Source organism: Rhinopithecus bieti, unplaced genomic scaffold, assembly GCF_001698545.2.
Source record: "Rhinopithecus bieti isolate Rb0 unplaced genomic scaffold, ASM169854v2 scaffold_56174, whole genome shotgun sequence".
Lineage (NCBI taxonomy): Eukaryota > Metazoa > Chordata > Mammalia > Primates > Cercopithecidae > Rhinopithecus > Rhinopithecus bieti.
This window is the reverse complement of record NW_016824749.1, coordinates 5,499,738-5,522,421: the sequence shown is the minus strand read 5'-3', so window position 1 is coordinate 5,522,421 and position 22,684 is coordinate 5,499,738. Positions and strand designations below refer to the sequence as shown.

Sequence of the window (22,684 nt, the reverse complement as noted above, 5' to 3'; positions counted from 1 at the left end):
CTTACTCTGATTGCTAGTAGCCCCCTTCCCTCTTCCTACCTGCTCCCAAGAAGGTAGCCAGACTGGGTGTTCCTCATCTGGGCTGGGTGTGAAAGGGGGAGGATTTCTGCTACTGAGCTGAAACAGCAGTTTCTAGGCACCCAAAAGACAACCACGCCTTCTTTTTGTTTTCTAGAAGGCCAGTGCAGTGTAGACCAGACAGGAGGGAAGTTTAGAGCTCCCCGAGACTGGAAAGGTGGCTGTGGCGTGTGGGGCTCAGATTGGGCACCTGCTACCCAGGGCTGCTTCCAGCTCTGACAAAGTGGATAGTAGAGCTATCAAGGACCCCGGCATTGACTTTAACTACATGGTCTGCATGCTCTAGTGCAGTCCTACCAAGGCAAGTTCAAGAGCTCCTTCAAACAGAAGGCAGGAAGCCTGTGACCAAGGACCTATCTGTCCTCTGTGAGCAGCCCCCGTCCCAATGCCCCTCCCCTGCCTGCAACGGTGATGAGCAGCAGAGACCACCAGAGCTGTCAGTGCCTTAGAGAAGCTGGGCTCCCTTCAATGGTGGAGCCACAGGGTCAGTGTGTTTGCCACTTCTTTGAAGTCTGTGTTTGTCATGGGAGTCAGGAATGAGAGCAGAGCTGCCCCCAGACTCAGTAACACCTCCTGCACCATGAGTCACTTGTCTTCCCTGCCCTCGAGCAACTTTAGCAATATTGGCATCACGGAGAGGCTTGGGACCACAGTCTACAGCATCCTGCCCTCCAGAAGACTCTGTGGCTAACTGTGGCAGCAAGGTGGACATGGAGCTGCTCAAATGCCAAGGCAGCAGGGAAGACCATCCCTGAACTGAATGGGATGCTCACTGGCACAGTCTTCTGTGCCTCCATACCCACTGTGCCTGCCACTGAGCTGACCCACTTGTCTGGAGAAATGTACCAAACACAATGACACCCACAATGACTCAGTGGGTGCCAGAGACCCCTACTGAGACTCTTGCTTCCCTAAGAACAGGTTGTCTTCTGGGACTTGAACAGTAGCACACACCCACTCCCCCAGCCTTGGTCTTGGGCTGGCACTGCTCTCAGTGATCCCTTTATCCAGCCCATTCCCTGGCACGATAAAGCATTTGGCCACAGCAGCCTCTTTGTGGACCTCACAGTCCTCATGGCCTCCAGAACACAAGAGCCCTGGACCACCAGCCCCAGGAGTGACATGAGAGGAAGAGAGAGGCCCTCAGCCAATGAGAGTCCTGGCCTCTAGCAACTCCACCTCCCAATAACTGATGGTCTCCTATTCTGCAGTAGGCTCTCGCATCAGGCCCTTGAGGCAGTGGTAGGGCTTCCAGAGCCCTGCTGTGCCCTGCACCGTTGGTGCTGTCTGTACTGACCTCTCTAGCCTGCACAGCGGGAAGCAGTGCAGTGGCATGCTCTGATGGCGAGGAGGGAGTGGGCACACACTTGAGAGTAACTGCGAGCTGCCCCTGGCGTCACATCACATTGTCAAGTTCATGTTTTCAGCTGCAGTGAAAAAGAAGGAACTTCTTGTAGGGAACTCAACTAAATTGTCTTTAAATGACTAAACCCTAGGGACGACAAATGTCATTTCGTCATGCATTTTCCATGTAGATTCCCATACACTGCTACTCCCAAGAGGGGATTTTCTGCCACATGTATTGATGGTCTTTTTATTTTGGGTTTTGCTCTATCTGGAAGGATTAACAACAACGACATTAAATCCCACACGAATCCCTTTGCCCTTGTAGCGAGAATGACCTTGAAAAGGCCAGCCCTTCCTAGCTCAGGGGGCAGCTTTGTGGGAGATGAGTCTCAATTGCCAGGACCCCCCAGGGCCAGGTGTCCTCCATTCAGGCATGCTGCTTCCCCTCCTTGTCCCAGCAGCCCTCACATTCACTTCCTGTCTTTCTGTCCAAGCCGCTGCCCTTGACTTCAGCCCTCCTCTCATCTGTTACCCCAAACCTCTCAGCTCCACTCTTCTCATCCAAGTCTAATACTACCTAATTAACATCACTCTCTTCAGAAACTTGGCTGCTTCTTGCCTGGAAGGTACAGTTTAGGGGACAACCCACCTTGGGCTGTGTGAACACACTCCTTCCCCACTGACCTCAACCTGTGTCTGACACAGCAAAGGTTACACCACTGCCCTACCCACAGCGCTCCTTCCTTTCCTGCAAGGTGAATTCAACAGGAACTTCAGAGCTGGAAATTGCTCCCTAAATAGTGGGCCACCTCATGGCAGGTGGAGGTGGGAGACTCCGGGCTGGCTTCTGTGATGAGGCTGGAAGGTGTCATGCACCCTGTACCCAGCAGCAGAGCCCCTCGGGCTGCCTGTTTGCCCTGAGCTCCCTGCCTTCACAGGCGCACATTCCGATGCGGATCGCTGTTGCAATGGGGAAAATGAGTTGTTTTCCACCTGGGTGGGTCTGAAGGGAGGAGAGGAGTCGTGCTTGTCTCCAAGTTCTCCTGTCACTCATTCGGCTTCAGAAGCCTATTAGGGTCGCCATACCTGGAGCAGTGGATTGCGAGGGGCTTGGAATGAATGCAGGGCCTGCTGCTCACTGCTTGCAGAGTCCAGTTAACAAGAGTGAGGTCAGACAGAGAGAAGGTGACCATTCCAGAGCTTGGCTGAGGGGAAGAAGATACAGGCTTCTGCCGTAAGGGAACAGCTTCACCTGTACAAGCAGAAAGCAGGAGCTTTAAAGGGGAACTTGGCATGAAAGGCATGCAGGGGACTGGGGAGGAGATGGTGGGGTCTGCATGACTTATTTCAATATCTTATCCATTGGGTGGTCTGGCTGGTGCTATCGTGGGCAGAGCTAGGTCATAAGTTGACCATGGTCTCGAGGCAATCTCCTGGTGGGGCTGAAATCCCCAGGGTGCCTGGTTTGGTTCAACATTTGGTCCTCTGAATTTCCAAGCAAACATATAGTGAGATAAGTTTGCAGTGCAGGGAGTGCCTGGTGGAGAGAAAGGAATGGTTATAGTTGCATTCCTAAAGAGCTAAGTAAAAAGTGAACACACAGGGAAAAAGAGAAAAGGTAAAGATGATTTTTAGGAAAATGGGATACTTGGTTACAGTCTGAGGTCTTAGGCTGTGGCATCAGGTCTGATGAGCCGTAAGCTTTAGTAAACATGGAAGCAGTGGGTGCAGAGCAGAGTCAAAGCCTGGAGAGAGGGTGACTGCTGGAACTGCCCCGCCTCAAGATGGGGGTAGAGATAAGACAGTGGGCTGGAGGCTGCACCTGAGCTCATAGGCTGGGTGTGGGGGCAGGTGCGCAGAGGGTGATAAAACAAAGGTAAAAGCCAGAGGTGTCTCCAGAGCAAGAGGCCACTCCTGGGGCCGAGAGGCTTCCAGCTGGCACCCAGAACATGCCTCCAGCCTCTGGCCACTGACAGTCCTGTGGGACTGAGGGGCAGTTCCTGTCGGTGACCACTCATAGTCAGCAAGGTAGTCTTCCCCCAGCTTGTTCATTTTCATTTTTCTTTGTGCCAATGTAAAACATAACTGCCCCAGGGAAGGGCCGCACATGGAGTCAGTCATGATTCAGTGTGGACTGGCAGCTGGGACCCCGAGCACCCAGGAAAGCGGGCTGGCGTGGGGACTTGTTCATCTCCCAGCTGTGACTGCAACTTCAAAAGGGAAAACACATCACATTCACAAGGAAAAGAGCCTCATCTACATCGCATTCTTTCACACATTTGAAGTTCTGCAGCTTCTATGCTATTTTTTATTGTGGTGAAATACACATAACATAAACTTTACCATTCTAATCACTTTTAAGTGCACAGCTGAGTGACATTAAGTACATTCACATTATTGTTCAGCCATCACCAATGTCCATCTCAAGAACCTTTTCAGTTTCCCAAACTGAAGCTTCATACCCATTAAACAGTCACTCCCTGTCTCCATGCTCCCCCGAGCTCCTGCACTCACCCTTCTGCTTTCTCTCTCCATGAATTTGAAAACTCCAGGGACCTCACATAAGTGGAACCACACAGTATTTGACCTTTTTTGTCTCGCTTATTTCACTTAGCATAATGTCTTCCCAGTTCACCATGTGTCCTAGCACATCAGTACTTTATCCGTTTGTAAGGCGGAATATATTCTATTTGATGTATTCACCACATTTTGCATATCTGTTCAGCTGCTGGTGGGCAGTTGGTTTGCTCCTACCTTTTGCTACTGTGAATAATGCTGCTGTGATTACGGGTGTGCAAATATCTGTTAAAGTCTCATATTTCAGTTATTTGGGGGAGATACCCAGGAGCGGAATTGTTGGATCATATGGTGATTCTATTTTTAATTTTTCGAGGGATGGCCGTACCATTTACCACAGCGGTTTGACATTCCCTCCAGCACTGCACAAGGGTTCCAGTTTCAACTTCACATCCTCAGTCACATGTGTGATTTTCTGTTTTGTTTTGTTTGTAATAGCCATTCTAGTGACTGTGAATTGGTATCTCATTGTGGTTTTGGTTTGCATTTTCCTGATTATTAATGATGTTGAGCACACAAGCTTATTGGCCATTTGGTTATCATCAATGACGAAATATCTATATTTGCCATTTTTAAATCAGGTTGTTCGTTGTCTTGTTGTTGAGTCATAAGAGCCCTTCATATATATATATTTTAGACAGAGTCTTGCTCTGTTGCCCAGGCTGGAGAGCAATGGCGCAATCTCAGCTCACTGCAAACTCCACCTCCAGAGTCCAAGCAATTCTCCTGCCTCAGCCTCCTGAGTAGCTGGGATTACAGGCACACGCCACCATGCCTGGCTAATTTTTGTATTTTTAGTAGAGACAGGATTTCACCATGTTGGTCAGGCTGGTCTCAAGTGCTTGACCTCAAGTGATGCACCTGCCTCGGCCTCCCAAAGTGCTGGGATTACAGGCATGAGCCACTGCGCCTGGCCTATTTTAAATAGTAACCCTTTATCAGATATATAATTTGCAAATATTGTTTCCCATTTCATGGCTTGGCTGCCTTGTCACTTTGTCAATAGTGTCCTTTGATGCACAAAAGTATTTAATTCTGGTGAAGTTTTATTTCCCTGGTTTTTCTCTTGTTGCCTGCACTTTTTCGTGTCCTATTATTCTCTATGCTTTTGAGACCTTTGAAATCTAGTACATTCCCACACCTGCTACCGGGCTTAGGAAAGCCCTGCCCATTCGCTGTTTCTGCAGCACACACACTTGGGCCTTTGCAATTCCATAACCACCTTGTTTAGTGACATGTTAGCATTTCCTAGTCATCTGGTATTCCTCTTATTACCCATCTTACTTGCCCTTCCAACACTGGGGTGTGTCAGATAGGAAGCAGTAAGCTTTCATCTTTCTATGACATTTCCTGGGAGATACCCCAGATCTCAGTGTGTTTTTAATTGGACAAATTAGACTTTTTATTTATTTTCATTGTGGTTTGTGATGCTTTTAACGGGAATTAACTAGACAGAAATGACAGTTGCACTGTTGTGAGGCTGATATTCCTCAGAGGAAGGTGGGCAGCAGTCCAGCTCGTCAGCTGCTGAAAATGTCCCCCTTGAGCTCCCGGTGGTGCTCTAAGGCCATGTAGCTTCTACTGCAGCAAAAGTAATGAGATCCTTGGCAGAATGCACTTGAACATGCTGTAGAGAGCTTTCTGTATGCATTAGGCACTGCCAACAACATGCATGTCCAACACAAAGGGGCATGGTGGACGTAGAGCATGGCAGGTCCCAGTCTCTGAGCGGAAAGGGCCCAAGTGCAGATGGCAACCCACTCAGCACCAGGGTAGCTGCTCTGGCCACTGAGGGCTGGTCCCGCAGCCGTTCTGGGCACTGGTGGGGCTTCCCCAGGAGCTCTGGGCTCTTCCCCACAGACACCAGCAGTTCCGTTTCCGCCAGAGGCTCCTGGGACTTATCTGCACCCCAAATGCTCACATGTGTGAATGCCTAGTCCTGCTCTCCTTACTGCCTCCCTATTGGGGGCTGAACCTCCAGGTCGTGCTCCACTCCCCACAGTACACAGCCAGGCATCCTTCCTGTGTCCGCTGTCCTCCTCACAGGGGCTCTCCTTTTCATGTCCCTTTCAAAAGAGCAGCCAGGCTTCTCCTGGTCAATTTCTCTTCTCAATTTGGTGCTGACTCCTGGCTTCTCAATAGCATTTTATTTTGCAAGTTTATAGTAAAAATCAGCAATGCATTCTGGTTCCTCCATGCCAAGAATTTGTGCTCGTGCCTAAATATGAGGATCTTGACTCATGTCAGTAAAAATGATGGCCTCGGTAGACCCATGGCAGAGCCTGCAGCCTGGTGCCAAAGAGCACCTTCCTGCCAGCTCAGCCATTCACCACTGCCACTGCCCGCACACACAGACACACACACACGTACACACTCCTGCATGCACTGACAGGCACTCACATGCTTGCATGCACTTACATGCATACACTCACACATACACGCTCTCACACACTAGCACACACACGCTTGCAGGCATTCACATACACTCTCTCACACACTCGCATACTTACATGCACTCACAGGCATACGCTCACACATACACACTCACTCTGTCACTCATACACACTCCCACCCCTCCTGACGGGCAGCAGGCACTGCTCCGCAGGCACTCCCTTGGCCCCCTCACTCATGTTCTCATTCTCAACTTTCTCTGCTACCTGCCCTTTATCCGCTGATGCAAATCCTCTCTGCCAAGCCTCATTCCTGATTTACCTTGAAAAGAGTCCGATGCCTAACCCACTTTCCAAGGGCAGTCGAGGTGGGAATCATTGCTTTTATATAGGGCATGGCTCTGGCTACACTTGGGAGATGCCCTCGTTTCGTTTCAGAGAGAGGCTGTTCTCTGCTCACTCACTCCACTTGTCCTCCAGCCATACCCCTGCACAGAACCCGCTGTAGCCCAGGCCCCCAGTGACTTCTTCGAAGCCCTCAGGGTGGCTCTGTCACTAGGGAGATATGACCTTGAGGTGTGATGGCAGCTGGTGGGACTGGGCGAGGCCGGAGCTGGCTGTATCCCTGTAATGCAGGGCCTCCTGTCTGCCTTAGGGTGTTCAGGTGTCCCACAAGTCTGGTCCCTGATTGTGAGGATGGCACCCCCTCCATATCTGCTCCATGGCCACTGGCTTTGCGGATCTCTACTTCGCTGTCTCCCAAGGGACATGTGGCTGTGTTCCAGCACCTGGCCAGGCCCTTTTCTGTTCTCTCATTACTCCTAACCCAAGCAGTGTCATCATGCTGTACATCTGTCAGTGGGTCCAAATGTCAAAGACTCCTAGACCTCCCAGATCCCAATCTCTGGCTCCAACTCCTGCCTCATTCTCCTGCCATGGAACAGCCACTGGAACTCCTGCTCCACCTCCAGTGATCTCCACCCACCATACCACAGTTCCCTCTGCCCCAGGGCTGACGGCCACGGCCACAGGTGGAACCAGGCAGCTTCTGCTACACACCAAGGAGCCACTCTTGGTGGCCCCCTTTCCCTCCAGCCCTTCTTCACCCACCAGAAAGTTCTCCTGGCTCTGCCTCTGACCCCGTGTCAGCATATGTCCTGTTCCCCCTGCCCTCTAGTCTGTACCATCCACGTCACTCTTGGACTGACATCCACCTCTGGACTGCTTGCCCAGGTCGCTGCCCTGTCTCCCTGCGGGATATTCTCTCAGCAGCAGCCCAGCCTCGCAAGGTGGTATTGCTGGATAGCTAGATCTGGCCGTGCCTTCCAATGTTGAGGCCCTCCTGGAGCCTGCAACCTAGCCCAAGGCTCCCTGTGGTGCTCGCAGGAGCACCCAAATCAATCACGGCCTGCAAAGCTCAGCACCAGCTGCCAGCACTCACTCTTCAGCTGCATTTGAGGCCACTCTCCTCTGGTCCCAATGCAATCTGGCTGCACTGACCTGCTTTCTGTTCTTCAAATAATCCTAGGCCACTCAGACTTAGGGCCTGAGCCCCTGCCCTTCCCTCTACCTGGTGTGTTCTCTCCAGGACGCTCCCACGGCTACTTCTCCCCGTCCTGGGGTCTCAGGTGGCAGGTCTCCCATGCAGTGGGGCACTCCCCCACACTCCCAGGAACTGCACCTGCCCATCACCCTGTCTCTATTGTCTCACAATACTTGGCATCATCTTGGGATTCCTTTCTTTCTTCCCCCAATGAAACATGAGTTCCCTGAGTACAGGGACCAAGCCAGTCTTGTACATATCTTACTTCCAGTGCCAAGAAGTGCCTGCCATGGATAAGGCAGTCAAAAAACATTTGTCAAAAGTGAATGATTACATAATTGATTGACAAATGCCCACCTTCTCCATCTGTGGTTCTCAACCTTGGAGGCACATAAGATTCACAAATGAGCTTTAAAAATACCAATGCCAAGGCCCCCCTCAAACCTTGAATTTCTGACTTCATGGTTCTGGAGAAAAGCCTGGGTATCAGGATTTGTTAAAACTACTAATGTGAATCAGATGTGCTTCCAAGACTGGGAATCAACTGGAATGTAGCTTTCAGCCTGGAGAAAAGTTGTCATGATCCGGATACTGTCCTCTCCACTCCTTGAAAGGACCCTAGAAAAAGACCTACTGCAAAAAGAAAAACCTCCATCTTGATGGTATTAGGAGTTCTCAAAAGGGCAAAGTCAGGGGACCCTATGTATTGGTTTCAGGGCCTGAGCTCAGTGATTGTTAAGGCAAGTCCTAAAAAGTGAGGAATTGGTTGGAACTGTCAGAGTCTGACAACACAGTTTAGGATTAAAGGGCACAGCAAAGGGAGGGTCTCAAAGGAGGTGTTGGTGAACAGACTCTTGAGTTGAGCCTTATGTTCCAAGAAGATGGACTCTGTGGAGCAGTCTCCCAACTTCTTGCTATGTTTGCTTCTTTGGAGGTTTGTTTTTGCTTCGTCCCAATACTGCTTAACACATGAACAGGAATTCCTGTTGGTTTCTGCTCTCAATATTAATCAGAAGGAAAGCTTAGAAGCAAGTTTGAATCCACGCAAACAGAAGTATATTCAGAAAGAGTAAATGAAAATCCATATGGTCAAGAGGAAAGAAAAAAATCAAGCACTATGCCATTGCCTCCACAGTCAATGGGGAAGCAGAGTCTGAAAGTTTTCTGAATTAACTACTAATTTTTATTTTAACATAAAACTATTGCATGATTAATAATATAACCCGATCTATTAAGCACAGTTTAATAAATCAACCTAATATTTTTGCAAGGAGTGAAAGATTAAGAATATGAATGTATTAGTGAAACAAATGATTTATTCTTTAAAAATGTAACATAATGATGCTGCATCCAGTTAGAAATTAAAATCAGGAACCTAATTAGAGACCATCACAAAAAGTATATTGATTTTGTTAAACATGTAGAAGATAGTTGGCTAGGAAAGCACATAGTAAGTTGTTTAGATGAGTGCTTCACCAAGATACAAAGAGAGGTGCACTTGAGGAGGGACCATCAGCAGCCACCTGTGCTCCATCTACAAAGATCTGGTTGTGACGGCATGGCTCAGTAGCTGATCAGAAAATTTCTGGTAGACGCTCTCTCCACTCCAAGCCACAAAGACAACTAACTAACCACTTCATTGAACTTAGATGCCAAAGCAAACCATCTTGATTTAGATCCTTAATTTCCCTATTCACAAGGTAATAAAATAGAATTTTCTTTCTGGGAAGATGTTTTAAATCATGAAAATATTTAAACTGATCACAAAGCTAAGTGAAATACAATAAAACACAATGTCTGCAAGTATATATCATTTTAATGTTTTTTTAGATCAAATTCTTCATAACAAGATTCTTTTTTTTTTTTTTTTTTTTTTTTTTTGAGATGGAGTCTTGCTCTGTCGCCCAGGCTAGAGTGCAGTGGCCGGATCTCAGCTCACTGCAAGCTCCGCCTCCCGGGTTCACGCCATTCTCCTGCCTCAAGTCTCTAGCCTCCCAAGTAGCTGGGACTATAGGCGCCCGCCACCTCGCCCGGTTAGTTTTTTTGTATTTTTTTTTTTTTAGTAGAGACGGGGTTTCACTGTGTTAGCCAGGATGGTCTCAATCTCCTGACCTCGTGATCCGCCTGTCTCGGCCTCCCAAAGTGCATAACAAGATTCTTGTTGGGAGACCAGTGGGATGACCCCAGGACCCCACCCCAGCTGGCTGGGCTGGAGGCTCAGCCCCACGGGGTGGAAGCTGTGCCTGGCCTTCACCCTGGGCTCCAGACACAATTTCCCTTATTTGACCCCCAGTCCCTCATTTTACATTCCTTCACAGCAGTTCCTCCCTTTGCTTTGGATGTTCTTAGCTTCGTCTCTTCCCCACTCCTAGACCACAAGCCCTTGTCAGGCAGAAGCTGAGTTTGAATCATCTTCTACCGTAACATCTAAGACGACACCCTGAAGTTACTGAGTGTTTGCTGAGTGAACTGTGTCTCTTGACTGCCTGCTTATCTGAGGGTGAGCTGTTCCCCGTAAACTCAGATCTCCCTTTTCCAGGACCGCTCAGGAGTGTCTGCTCATGAACAGCCAGGCTCAGCCAGCCCTGGAAAAGTATGGTCTGCAAGAAAGAAGACTATAGTAGAAAAATAGCAGTTGTCCTTGGTCCATTGAAATTCAAAGGATTCCCTGGGGATTTATTTTCTAAATGGCTTCTTATTTCCCTAAGTGTTTTGTCCTTTTTCCTCTGATGTGTGGGCATCCAATAAGCAGGCACTGGCGCCATCAACTCCTTATGTTCCCTCCCTGGAAAAATCCTCTAATTATAAAGCATCACTTGCTGCATGAGCCAAAGGGAAGAGTAAATTATTCCACTTTTGTTTGTACCATTGACTCCAGAGACGAATGTCTTCTTGTCCCCTGGGGAGCCAAAGCCATCCACGTTGACCTTTTGCAGAGGGGGGTGCGGATTCTTGTGCTCACCGCTCTGTGAACCCCACAGCCCGTGAATTCGGGTGCCTGCCTCCCTTCTCCTCAGAAGCAGTCTGTGTGTATTCTAGCTTCCACTGTCCTCTTTTCAGAATGTCAAGGACACTATCTCCTACTGTTTGAGTCCCTCTGCCTGTTCCCATCCCCTAAGCAACAGGAGAAGGGCCTCTTAAATCCCTGATTGGGATACAATTCTCCTAACCACATTCCCAATTGCCTTTAGGGCTACATTGTACACAGAAAAAGCGTAGACAGCAGAGTATTTAATGCATGGTGACAATTAGTGTATACCGAATGCAAACGTCGCCTCCATACCGAGACATTATATGCGTGATGTCATGGAACCCCCCGCAGCTGATCCATGATAAAGAGATGCTGTTGATGACTCCATTTCAGTTTCAGACTAAGTGACCTGCCCAGGGTTCATCTCTCTCTCTCTCTCTCTCTCTCTCTCTCTCTCTCTCTCTCTCTCTCTCTCACACACACACACACACACAGTCACACACATGCACACTCTTGTAAGTGTCAGAGCAGCCTTTTGGCCCCAAGCACTCTGACCCCTCAGCAGGATGTCCTGCTGTCTCCCTAGAGCATCTTCCCTTTATGTGTCTTAGCTGTAGTCTCAGGAAGTTAGAACTGGCAGAGGCACTAGCTTAAGTGAGAAACCAAGCACAAGGGTGGGTGAACAACAAGCTTGGGCCACAGGGAGATTATCCAGATAGCCTCTGAGACCTTGAGCAAGTCACAAGATCCAAATGTCCTAGGCAGGTTCTTCCAGAATCAGACTTCTGTTGAGAATCCACAGGCAAGTGACTGATGAAGGGAGAGGCGCCAAGGGAGGTCAGGGAGGGAGCAGGAAAGGAGGGTGGTGGGGGGAAAGTCAAGCCAGGCACAATCTCAAGAACAGTCTTGTAGGGAGATCTTCAGCCTGATCTTGAAGAGGCCTCTGGAGGGCAAGCAAGGCCTCTGAATTTGTCCTGCCTTGAAGCAGGGAAGCTGGACTTTCCCACTCCTGCCTGTCAGTCATGAGCTACTGACCACTAGGAAGGACATGCACCCACAGGCCCTTGCAATTCTCTGAACAGCGAGGCTAAGCAGCTCCCGTGGCCCAAGTCCCCGAAGAAAGAGCATGGGCTGCAGTTAGAAGAAAAGCATGCAGAAACTGCAGAGTTGGCATACAGATCAGACGCGGGCATTGCAGGGCATCTGAGTGGAGACCACCAGGATCCAGGATACTCGGCCCCAGTCACTAGTACAATGCCCCATGCGGGGCCAGAGCTGTGTCTGTGACTGGAGCCTCCATGACCTCATCAGAAGGTCTGGGGATTTGGGAGATGAAATCGATTAAGGGGATTAGAAAGTAGGTTTTGAAGGAAAGTTGACACAATTAGAGTATTTCACCTCCAGAGAAGACTAAATAGTAAGCCAGTGACTACACAAGTACATGAAGACTTCTTACCAAAAAATGATGGCTGATTCAAGGACTGCAGAAGTAGAATAATTGACATACTGCACATACAGAAGGGCTCCTACTGCACAAAGGAAACCCCAGCCTGACAAGGAAGGGAAGCCCCAGAAGACTGTAAGGAAGGGTACATGGTCCACATGCCCAGCATCCGTCTTGCAGGATTACACAGGGTCCCTCTGAAATAATTTACTCTGAACAGATAAAGCACGACAACCAGGAATATTTCCTGCGTGTCTCTTATGTGGGAGGGTTTGGAAGCAGAAGTTCATAAAGTACATGAAAATGAGGATGAGAAGACCAGGATGAGCAGATCTTCAACACTGCCCTTGACCCTATGTTGGGGGAGTTGAGGCAGGTCAACCCTTAGAAGCCTGAACCTAGCATCAAAATGCTGCAGGGAGGGCCCTCTCCAGCCCAGAAGCTCCATACTGACTCCTAGGCAGTATGGAACCTCTTATAGAATCCATCTCTCATGTGAACAATGGCAGTGATACTGTCCCTGCCTCACTGAGCTGTGATCAATGGGTGCAGACACACTCCGAGCTCTTGCTACAGAGCTGGGAACAAAATAATGAAGTGTCAACTAGAATGGGTCTCCACATGTGAAATGTATGCCCAAGCCTGGTGGAAAGGTGGCATTCACTGCTGCTTCAAAGGATTCAAAACACTCTTCTGCTCAAGCAGAATTTGAGTCAACACAGAACCATCAAGGGACACCCAATGTGTCCCACATATCCAGCTCATATTATTTCTGTTTCTTCCAGTTATTGACACAGAACCTTCTAGCACACATACTCTGCAGAAACACAAGCTCATTCATTCTCCCCATGTCCTTCCGTGTTAGGTAAAATCTGGAAATTAGAATCCCCATTTTGCAAATACAAAATAACTGAAAACAGATTAAGCTGCGACTCACTGAATCTGGAGCAAAAGCAGTTTCTATCTCCTGTCTCCTTCCTTGCAAGCTCAAGTTCCTGCTCTACTAGCCTAGATGTCAAGGTGCTTTATCCTTCTCCCTGCTCTGATATTTCTTTCTTTCCTTTTTGTAAAAAATGAATGAATCTTTCTTTGATAGGAGTGACAAAGGAGCGTACAGAAAAGGTATGGAAATTTCAGAAGGGATGGGGTTCCTTCCGGCAGAATCTGACACTGGATCCCTGATTTACACAACCCGGGCACTGCCCCAGGAGCAGAGAAGGAAAAGCGCAAAGCAGGCTGTGCACATCCCCATCCATCTGATCGGCTCACTGGTTCCAAGCCTGGGAGATGCCTGCCGGGGAATTGTCATCTGTTCACTCTTATGCACCGCCCACAGATGGAGCCCTCCAAGGTCAGTGGATGAGGGACAAGCTGTGGACGGGAAGAAAACCAGGAGTCAGGGGGCCTGGATGCAGGGAGTATTTCTTCCAGTTTCCAAATGTGACTTTGGGTGCCTGGCTCTGGGTTCCAAAGGTCGTGGTGAGCCCTGAGTGCTGCTCCTCCTCCTGATTATACTGAACAGAGTCCTATTCTCAACCGAGAGGGGAGGCTGTCCAAAGCAGGACAGTGAGGATCATGCTCCAGACTGTTGTTGGGAGACGCTGTGTCTGACACAGGAGAATGATGTCAAGTCCAAAGACCAAGGAAGGGGAAGCAAAGGGCTAGATAGCAGCTGGGGAAGTCAATGCCAAAGGGATTAGGGGCAACGTCAGGTTTCAGACTGTGCTTCAGAGTGAGCCCCCGTCTGTGAGTGTGAGCTAGTGCCTCTCTGGAACAGCAGCACCACCCCAGGAGCCTTGCGGCCTCATCTGCAAAAGGGGTCATCGTACCTGTGGAAGAGGCATCTCCTTTGGAGTAGAAGAGAATTTATGTGAAGGAGCCTCTGGTCAGTGCTGAGCTCAGATCACGGGTGGCTCCGTGATGACCTCAGATGGATCCTAAATGTCAGACATTCCCCTACTCATTCCACAGTCAGCCAAGGCCTCTTCCTCACCATCAACAGCAAATGGGCACACACTGAAAACCTTGGCTGTGCCACATTTCTTACCTATGTTGATTCTTTTACTCTTTGCAATGATGCCACACCTGGGGCCCAAGAGGGAAGAGATCCACCCAGGGTCGCTCCACCGCAGACCTTGCAGCCAAAGGGAGCCGCAGCCTGGCCACACCCTCACTCCTGGTCTCCATGCTGCCGCCTTGCCGCCATCCCGGTCCTGTCCTGATCTAGGAGGAAAGTGAAGGCTGCCAAGGGATCTCCAGCAGAACCTTCTTTTACAATTATAGTAGAAATTGGATCCTTCTTATTTCACTGCTCTGGTTTTGTTAACAGGCTATTTCTGTGTCAGTAACTGCCCATGGGTGTCAACTCCCCAGTGGGCTAGAATAAAGGGAAGATGTGACATCCTTTCTTCTTCAGCAAAAAAGGATTGCCGGTATTGCTCCTTTAAACTTCTAGCCCACTCATCTGGGAGGTTCAGCCTGCCCTGTCACCTCGGAGCACTCAAGCTGCTGGGCATGTCCTGACTTTTCCCTTTGCACATTCCCTTTGACTCTGCAGGAGGGAATTGGGTCCAGTTGATCTGGAGAGGCTGAACGGAGAAAGAACTGAGGCAGAAGTAATCAGTGGAAATTCCAGAGGGAGACAGATCAGAACCCACTGTCTAAGCACAAAGGGCTGCTGGCTTAGTAGAGTGAGGCTAAGGTGGGGAGGTCAGTGAGCCAGGGAGCCTGCCCACCTACAGAGTGGCTCTGCAGCTTTGTCCCTGCAGGATGAGGCCCTGAACTCTGCACCCACCCTGGTGGGCTGCACATTATGTGCTGTGAGACCACTGCAGGTGCAGGCTCAAAGCCCTGCCCCTGCAACTCTCTCCACCAGCGTGCCTTCTGAGAGGCAGGTAAGTCAGAGGTAGGCCTCAAGGAGCTACCCCCACGAAGTTGCAGGCGCCCTGTTTACTTCTCGGGACTCTGCCTTTACCTTGATAACTAGGGGACAGTTAGGTGGTTTGCAGGAAAAAGACATGTTGCTGTTGAAAATTCTGTTTTCAGGCTGGGCACGGTGGCTCACAACTATAATTCCAGCATTTTGAGAGACTGAAGTAAGAGGATTGCTTGAGGCCAGGATTTTGAGACCAGCCTGGGCAGCATAGCGAGACTTCTCTACAAAAATAAATAAAATTTTCAGTGCAGCAATTGGGTTTTTTTTTTTTTTTTTTTTTTTTTGAGATGAGATCTTGCTATGTAGTCCAGGCTGGCCTTGAACTCTTGGGCTCAAGAGATTCTCCCGTTTCAGCTTCCTGAGTAGCTGGGACTACAGGTGTGTGCCACAGCACATGACTAGCAGCTGTTATTTGTTTACGCTATGTTATGAACAGAATGTCTGTGTCTCTCCCCAAAATGTATACGCTGTAGCCCTAAACCCCAATGTGATGGTATTAGGAGTTGGGGCCTGTGGGAGGTCCTTAGGGCTAGAGGAGGTCATAAGGATGGGCGTCCGTGATGACATTAGTGTGCTTGTAAGATGAGAAAGAGATTGACCTCTTCTTGCTCCGAGTGAGGACGCAGTGACACGGCAGCCGTCCTCCACCAGGAGGAGAGTCCTTGCCTATCAGCATGCTGAGCATGGACCTCCCAGCCTCCAGAATTATGAGAAATAAATGTGTACTGTTTTTTAGGAATGTATTTTTCTATTTGTTTGCTTTTGGGGAGCCTAAACAGAGTTTCTTGACAGGACAAAGTACATTATTATTAGAGATAATGCAAGTTATTAATTGCCAAATATATTTGTATAGAGGGGAAAAGCCACAAAATATCTATGAATTGTAAGAAATAAGCACTGTTGCAGTGCAAATATCCTGAAACATTCATGTGGTGCCACGTTCAGCTCTCCGAAGCTCTTTAGCTCTTACCCGGAGCAGCCGTGCTCAGGGTGATGCTGCTGGGAGTCTGGAGGTAGATGAAGACACTCCCCCTACACCCGCCTTCATACGTACACATGCACCTGCACACTGGGACACACACTTGTGCAACACATATGCTGGAAAAGCCTCCAGTCCAGTAAGTGAAGCACAAAAGGTAAATAAATAACAAAGCTCCAGACAGGAGAGGGTGCGGCCCACAGAGAGTGGGGCAGGCCCGCTGCCATGTTCCCAGGAAGTGGGATGTAGTCAATGGACCTTCCTTCCAGGGTGCCTTGGCTGTGCAGCCAGGAGAGGGGGATAGGAAATGGGAATTCAAGGGGCCACCCTAACAGGGAGTCATGGCACATGCCTTCAGGTGTTTGTCCAAGGAAAATGCATTCCAAAGAGTGTGAGAAACATCAGTGTGACTATTTCAAAGTGACGTGAAGAATCAAAGTTCATCACCATTCTCTGCTGTCTGGGGAAGATCACTCACAGCTTACCTATACCAATCCAATCCGATTCTATCACTCTATTCACAGGATGCTCACAGCCCAGGATGAGGCCCAATCCCCTAAAACCTGGTATGAGGCCTTTAATGATGAGACCACTACCCACCTTTCCGGTCTTATCTTATGCATCCTACACTCGTGCTCCATGCTTCATCAAACTCAAAAACCAGAAGAGCAAAACTGCCCCAGGAACACTGCCTTCCCCCACCCCCAGGGTCACAAGCACCCACACGCAGGGAGCCCCTGCTCCTCGTCCAGGTCTCAGCTCTCCTGATTACTCCCTGTCTTCATGGGCCCCCCTCCCACTCTGCTCCCCCAGGACCCCTTCCTCACCCCTTTGGAGCAGTCATCACTTGGCACAGTCACTGCTGTTTACTTGTCCTTTTGGGCCATACCTGCCAGGCTCACCTGCTCCTGTGCCCCCAACAGCTGCTCTGTACCCGTCCAGTAGCAGACACCAACCAACACTCACCAAGCCAAGTGGCAAACACACAGGCAAGGAAAGAACACACCTGGGGGCTGGGCCTCCCAAAGCAGTGTGACTCCACCACTGTGGATACAACAGCTTCTTTGTTCTTGGTTAAATCACTTTGTTTTGCTATTTTTTCACCATGGCTGAGGGTGAGAAAAGCTTTATGTACATTCGGCAAGGTCTATCTTAGCTGGTGAGTCCTCTTTCAATCAATTCTGTATTTTCAGGTGGCTCTTGAACAGAAGGAGCTCTTTTTTCTGCTGCTGGCCAGGGCAAATGTGTCCTGTACCCCCAAATTGGATAGATTCTGTGAGGCCATGCTTAATATGTGCTATGGGAGGAGACCCTTGTGGGACCCGGGTGCCTGATAGCAAGCAAACTGCATCAAAGGAATGCCCCGAAGGACCAGCTGCCCGGCCAGCTGTGCAGAAGCAGAGTAAGGGCTCTTTGTGGGCTGGTGCTGATCTGCATGACAACTGCCCAGGGAACACAAGCCAGGATGCAGCAGAGAGCTGCCTTTGGTTCAGGCACTTGCCTGAGTGAGTTCCTTTGTTTAAAAGGCATTCTTTTCTTAAAATATGAGTGATAAACTGAGAATCACAAAAATGAAATCGCTTACCTTTGTGTTTCCTTCCTCCAGTTCCACATGCTGCAGAATTACAGAAGTGGTTATTTTTGCAAAAGAACTTTTTTTCGCTCACAGTAAAAAAGCAAATGCAGCAAGAAATACGTTTTCTTGAGCCAAAAAACAAGTTCTTAGGCCTTTTAGAAAGTGCCAGCAACCATGCTAATAATTAATGACATGTTTAAATGCTTAGTTCTGCACCAGCAATGTTTTCAAGAATCCCAACCTCTTAGTTTTTCTTGACGTTAGAGCTACACTTGTACAGCAAGAAAAATACAGTCTTCCTTTATCTTAGTGAGGAGGTGCATTGCACTGTTCACTGGGTGCCTGGATTGAAGTTGATGTCTGTGTCCATTTTGGAAGCTCGAGTTTTGAGCATATGCTACAAATTCTGGCCTCACAGGTCATCCTGTAGCAAAGCTTTGTAAGGCTTTTTCTTTTTCTTTTTTCTTTGTTTAATCTCTAATGGTCCTGAGAACAATCGTGTTTTCCAGCTTTCAGCTGAACTACAATTTTCTTAAAAATACTGAAGCTGCTGATACCACATTCAGTCATAATAATAGGTATGTATTATGGGACAATTAACTGGATCGTAGAAATTATTAACTAGATAAAATTCAAAAAGAAGCCACCTGCTCAGGCAGGACAGGGGTGAGGCAGGTTTCTGGGGGACATGAGGACAGCCAAGTTGGTGACACAATGAGGATGCAGGCTCTGGTGTGGACAGGCTGGGTCATTACCCATGGTAGCTGGAAATGCCCAGGAGAATGTAAGGCCAAGTGTGTGTCCAGGTCAAGTGACAATCTAAGAACAAGAAGTGGAAGACAGAGGTCAGGAGAGGGCAGAACAACTGCAGGGCCAGCCATACAGGACGACAAAAGAAAGAGCCACCACGTCCTTACGGGCACGTGGGGGGCTTGAACTTTGTTCTGTCGTACCTGATTTCTGGCTGTCTGGTGTGTGAATGGGCTGCTCGCTGGTGATGGTTTACGATCTCTCCCCACTGGACAGCATAAACAAAACCTACCTGTGCGACTATCTGCTATAAGCAGCCTTATGGCCCAGGCTCCACACAGGCTCATATTTAGAAAAAAGATCAACTGGACACCTAAAGTCTTGAATTGAAATCTAGATCTCTAATGTAGGCTCGGGTGATGCAGGAATTCCACATCTTAAACGACACAGCAAGATTTCCCAGGATCCTATTTTGACATCTCTTTTCTGCTAGAGGGAACCCACTTCACACACTCAGGTACCACTCAGCAATATGGGTGATGCCTCCTCCTCCCCGGAGGGCAGAGGCTGATGGAGGTGCATCTCCTCTTCATCCCCCGGCTGGGTGATTCTGAGAAACACTCTCTTCCTTCCAAAGGGTTGGAGAGTGGCTGCTGCCTGCAGTGGTGACCAGCTCAGGGATTCCTCTGCCATCTGACTCCCCTCCCACCCTGCTGGCCACCCACTGGCCCCTTACCCCTTTTTCCTGGGATTATTTTCCAAATACACGTCCTGACTGAGCTCTCCAGCCCTGGTTTTGGGAAGGGAGACACCGGCCAAACGTCACATTCTTTCTGGGTATTTTAGCACCTCTGGTTTACTGAGGTGTGACAAATCTTATCCAATTTATCCAATTAAGGTTTGCGAAATTGTGAACTTGACTGAGGGAAACTATTCCAGCAAAGGATGGGCATAAGAACACCAGGTAATAGGTAGTAAAAGCTGCTATTTTGGCTTCCATGGGGTATTGAGCAAAGAAGACGGGTCTTAGAAGCGTCTGCTGACAAGCACAGTGCTGCGCCGTGCCCGTGGCGACCACAGTTCCTCTTCTGTGTGCCCACGGCTGTCAGTGTCCCAGACATGCCCATGGCGACCACAGTTCCTCTCCTGTGTGCTCATGTCTGTCAGTGCCCCAGACATGCCCATGGCGACCACAGTTCCTCTTCTGTGTACTCATGGTTGTCAGTGCCCCAGATATGCCCATGGCGAAGACAGTTCCTCTTCTGTGTGCCCACGGCTGTCAGTGCCCCGGACACGCCTTCCATGCTCAATGCCAGTATGCCCACTTTCTAGATGGAGAAACTGACATTTCAAGAAGATGAGGAGCTTGTTGAATGTAAGCAAGTAAAGGTCTGATGTGAGGGAGTTAAACTCACCTGGCCTGCCTCTGAGCCTGGCATCCTCTCCACCATATCATGCTGCACTGCCCACCCTCTTAGATAGGCCTGGGTGGCTCTTCAGGAGCCCACATTTTCATATTCTCAGAAGAGAAACTAAAGCTGTCCAAGGACTAAGCATAATACTCAAGACATTTTTGGTGTGAGCCATTGAGTAACAAAGTCCACAGGAGCTAGGGGCAGCCAGATGGAATCAGCCACTGAGATCTGGGGCATCTGATCCAGACACAACAGTGTCTGCTGCGCTCAGCCTCTGCCCCCTTGAAACAAGAAGGTCCCCAGCTGAGGGAGAGACATCATTCATGGTCTTAGGTTCTGGGGGTCTTCACATCAGCATCGACTTTGTGCCAAGCATCTAGACTTTGCCATTTCTCTCAACTTCTCAGAAAAAGCACCAGCAGCTCTTGTCTTGCCAACCATCTTTAAGAACGGTGACCAGCCAGCTCCACTCAGGAAGGCACTGCCAGCACTCTGAGCCCGACCTTGCCTCCTACAATGCTAGGCAGCACATAGAATAAGCTCATTTCAGAGGTGAGGAAATCCAGGTGCTATTAATCAGGATAGAGTGTGAATGAGAGCAGCAGACACTTGCCTCCAGCCCAGGCTTGGCTGGCTCTGAGGTGTGAGCTTCTACTCTCGCAGGGAAGCATTCAGCTGATGCCTGACAGACAATCCCTATTAATGTTGGTTACTGGGGACCCCACCCCACTTCTCACAAGCAATGTGAAGGCAGGAGAGCCACTCTGTTCTCAAAATTCAGCTTCTTCGTCTTCCTGGGATCATTCCGAATGGCCCCATGGAGCTCAAGATTCAATGGGGTTATATTTATAAAGAACTTATCTTATTTCTAGACATGGTCAATTGAAAAAAAAGGCCACAGATTCCTCCTGTCACTCATTGCAAGCCCATTTCCAATGTGACTTTATAGCCACAGTACAGGATTATCTCCCCAACTCCTGAATCTGGCCTGGGCCACTTGATCTGCTTCGGTCAATGAGATGATGTGACGTCACCCTGAAGAGTCATGCACATTGAGGCTTGCCTTCCCTCATTGCTACTGGGCACCCCGGAGCCACCACTGGGTGAAGAACTCTGAGCCAGCCTACAGGAAAAGGAGAGACATGGCCCATAGCCAGCCTACTCCCAGAAATGTAAGGTCTTTGGCTGCCAGCTGACCGCAGATGCCTGAGTGAGCCCAGACAGCACTGTGTGAGGCAGAGGCAATCCATCCCAGATGGCTCAGCCCATATCATCAACCCACAGCACTGTGAGCAAATCAGTGATTATCATTTTAAGCCACTGATTTTCGGAGTAGTTTGTTCAGCAGCAACAGATAACTGATACACCAGCACTATAGAAGTTGCTTAAAACATAGTATCTTTCTCTCCTCCTTGTTTCTTTCCAAAGTGCTGTAACGAATGCATGGGCAACACTGCTGATGCTGGAACTGAGCAGACCCAGACGTGCACTTGACCCTTTACTTTGGGAGGCTGAGGCAAGAGGAGCACTTGAGAAGTTTGAAACCAGCTTGGGTAACATGGCAAAACCCATGTCTCCACACAAAAAGAGAAAAAATACAAAAATTTGCCAGGCATGGTGCTGTATCTGTAGTCCCAACTACTCAGGAGGCTGAGATGAAAGGATCACTAGAGTCCAGGAAGTTGAGGCTGCAGTGAGCCACAACTGTGCCAGTGCACTGCAGCCTGGGCCACAGCACAACACTCTGTTTCAAAAAACACATTTACCTACGTAACAAAACTGCACATCCTGCACATGTACCCCTGAACTTAAAAGTTGAGAGTTAAAAAAAAAATGTTGGCTGGAAGGTGTGGCAGCTTGCTCGGTGCCTGAGTGACAGTTCTTCCCAGGACAGGAGGAGGTCCACAGACCTCTCTTAACTCTGAAAGTTCTGTAACCTCCTCTGAGATAAGCATTGTTGAGGTTACCCCAATTTCCAAGAGACTTGGCAATTTCTACTGTGTCCCATTGCCTAGTATGTGACAGTTCCTCACTGACTTTCTTGAAAGTCTCTATTTCAATGCTATATCACAGCATACTAGATAATATTTCAAGCCACAATAAGGGAATCACAGGTAAGAGAAACTGCCCATCGTGTGCTGGGCCACTGAGGTTCCCACCAGGAGCCCTTCTGAGCTGCTGCATCTGCCAGGAGTGGGTGACATCCGTCTCTTTACATACACGTCCCGGCCCTGTGAGTTTCTTTTGCAATGAAGTGTAAGGCCCATTTGAATTGCAGAAACACTAAGGTGTGTGTGTGTGTGTGTGTGTGTGTGTGTGTGTGTGTGTGTTGGGGGGTGTCAAGAAAAGACAACAGACAAGACACCTGGGGATCTTGCAGCTAAGTGAGCAGCATGGGACAAATAAAAACAATAGTATATTTTAAAATCCACTACATTGATTTCATGAATTTTCTTCCTTTTTCTCTCAAACTACTCTTTCTTCAATAGACATCAATTTCTTGACACCACAATCCGATGTGGTTTGTTTTCAGTAACTATCAGCTGCTAGGTATTTGTTCAGCACTTGGGATGTACCCAGGCAAAGAGATGTGCAAGTATAAAACAAGGGAGCCCACCCTGCAACTGGGAAAGAGGAGTTACATGTTCATTCCAAAACAGAGAAACCATGTAAAACAGG

The 22,684-nt window shown here is 48.8% G+C and overlaps 1 long non-coding RNA gene across 1 annotated transcript; it reads right to left on the bottom strand.

Annotated features, from left to right (window-relative positions):
- Nucleotides 1-1,392: 1,392 nt before the first annotated feature.
- LOC108522402 (uncharacterized) lies at nucleotides 1,393-17,885 on the bottom strand. Its single transcript, XR_001883450.1, has 3 exons — nucleotides 17,850-17,885; nucleotides 2,512-2,677; nucleotides 1,393-1,505 (listed from the first exon to the last, which is right to left on the bottom strand). It is a non-coding gene; the product is annotated as an uncharacterized LOC108522402 (long non-coding RNA).
- Between the last annotated feature and the right edge of the window lie 4,799 nt (nucleotides 17,886-22,684).